This window comes from Dasypus novemcinctus, chromosome 9, assembly GCF_030445035.2.
Source record: "Dasypus novemcinctus isolate mDasNov1 chromosome 9, mDasNov1.1.hap2, whole genome shotgun sequence".
NCBI classification, from domain to species: Eukaryota; Metazoa; Chordata; class Mammalia; order Cingulata; family Dasypodidae; genus Dasypus; species Dasypus novemcinctus.
Window position 1 is genome coordinate 13,730,413 of NC_080681.1, and position 1,648 is coordinate 13,732,060.

A 1,648-nucleotide genomic window follows, 5' to 3' on the forward strand; every position below is an offset into this window, starting at 1 on the left:
CAAAAGAAAGTCTAAACTACTAAGTCACTGGAAACAAAAGCTTGGAAGAAAGCACTCAAGTTTTCTCATTTGTAAAATGAGAAGGTAAAGCAGATAATATTTTTTATTGCCTTATAGCTTTAACATTCTGAAGAATGTCTAACTGGTAGTAAAAAAGAGTATTAGCAACAAATTAAGCTATTTGTTAGTATTTAATCAAATTGGCTACATTTTTAATCAAGTGAAGCAGCTTTCTATTGAATGAAAATCAGAGCGTACTATAGTAAATCCCTTCAAACGCTCTGAATGTGCCATGGTAATTCACAGTCACTAAAACATGTAAAGATGGTGAGACATTTCTCTGAATTTAAAGAAATATTAAAGTATTAAACATAGCCATTGGTCGAATGTTTCAGAACAAATTCTGAAACATGAATATTAAAACCTTGTTCAGTGAATGGAATCCACCAAAAAATACTTTATCTTTGTTAACTGATTAGAGGTAAGCCTTGTTTTTTTATTACTTTCTTAAATTTTCTATGGTAAATGTTTTGCTTATGGAATGAAAAATAAAAGCTTTGAGAAAAACAAAACTATTCAAAATCATTTGAATGGCATCCAAACAGTATTACTCATCAACTACAATTAGTTATCCAAAATATCCAAGCTAAACAGCTAGCTATCTCTTTATATTTTTTTAAGAGTGGCATTTTTTATTTTTTTGCCCCTGCCCTGCTGTTTTTCTTTTTTGTTTGTTTTTGTTTTTCTTTTGCTGTGTCCATTTCTATGTGGTCCTCTGTATCTATTTCCCTTTTTGGTCTTCTCATCTTTCTCCTCTAGGATTCAGAGGGATTCAATCCTCTGGTGTGGAAAGAGGTTCCCTGTCAATTGCACCACCTCAGTTCCTGGTCTCTGCTGAGCTTTCACTCTCCCCCCCCTTCTCTCTTTTGTTGCATCATCATCTTGCTGTGTGACTCACCTGCATGGGCACTGGATCACCATGCAGGCACTGGCTTACCACACAGGCATGCTTTCTCTTCTTCTTTTCCACCAGGAGGTCCCAGGGATCAAACCCGGGTCCTCCTAAATGGTAGGTGGAGGCCCCATCACTTGAGCCACATCGCTTCCCTAGCTATCTCTTTAGAACCAGACAATTTTATATGAAAGTTGAATAGGTGATTTATTAATGGGAAATATATTACATTGTAAGGGTTTTTTAATATATGGAATAATTAATAATGTTACTTATACTAAACAATTACATGTGGAAAGAGAACCTTTTATTATTTGGGTGGTATATATGAGGAAAAACAGCTGGAATTCTCTGTAGCTCCAACCTCCCTCATAACTGTTATTTCACCCTTCCATTCCTCTCTGTCCCTGTAGAAAAAAAATCATCTCACACCTTATGCATGCTTTTGTGCAAGTTTTACCATCTTCTACAATTACAACGGCTTGCCTTTTCCACCAGGCACCCCACTAATCCATCTCAATTTGACTCAAAGGCTACATTTTCTGGAAAACCTTTCCCAACATTAAAGTCATATTCTCCTCTGAAACCCTATCTAACTTTCCAGAGAAATGTATGAGCTCACATCTATCTTTCCCATCAGCCTGTAAAAACAAGAGGATAGATGATGTTTTATTCACCTTTGTATTCCTCAAGGCG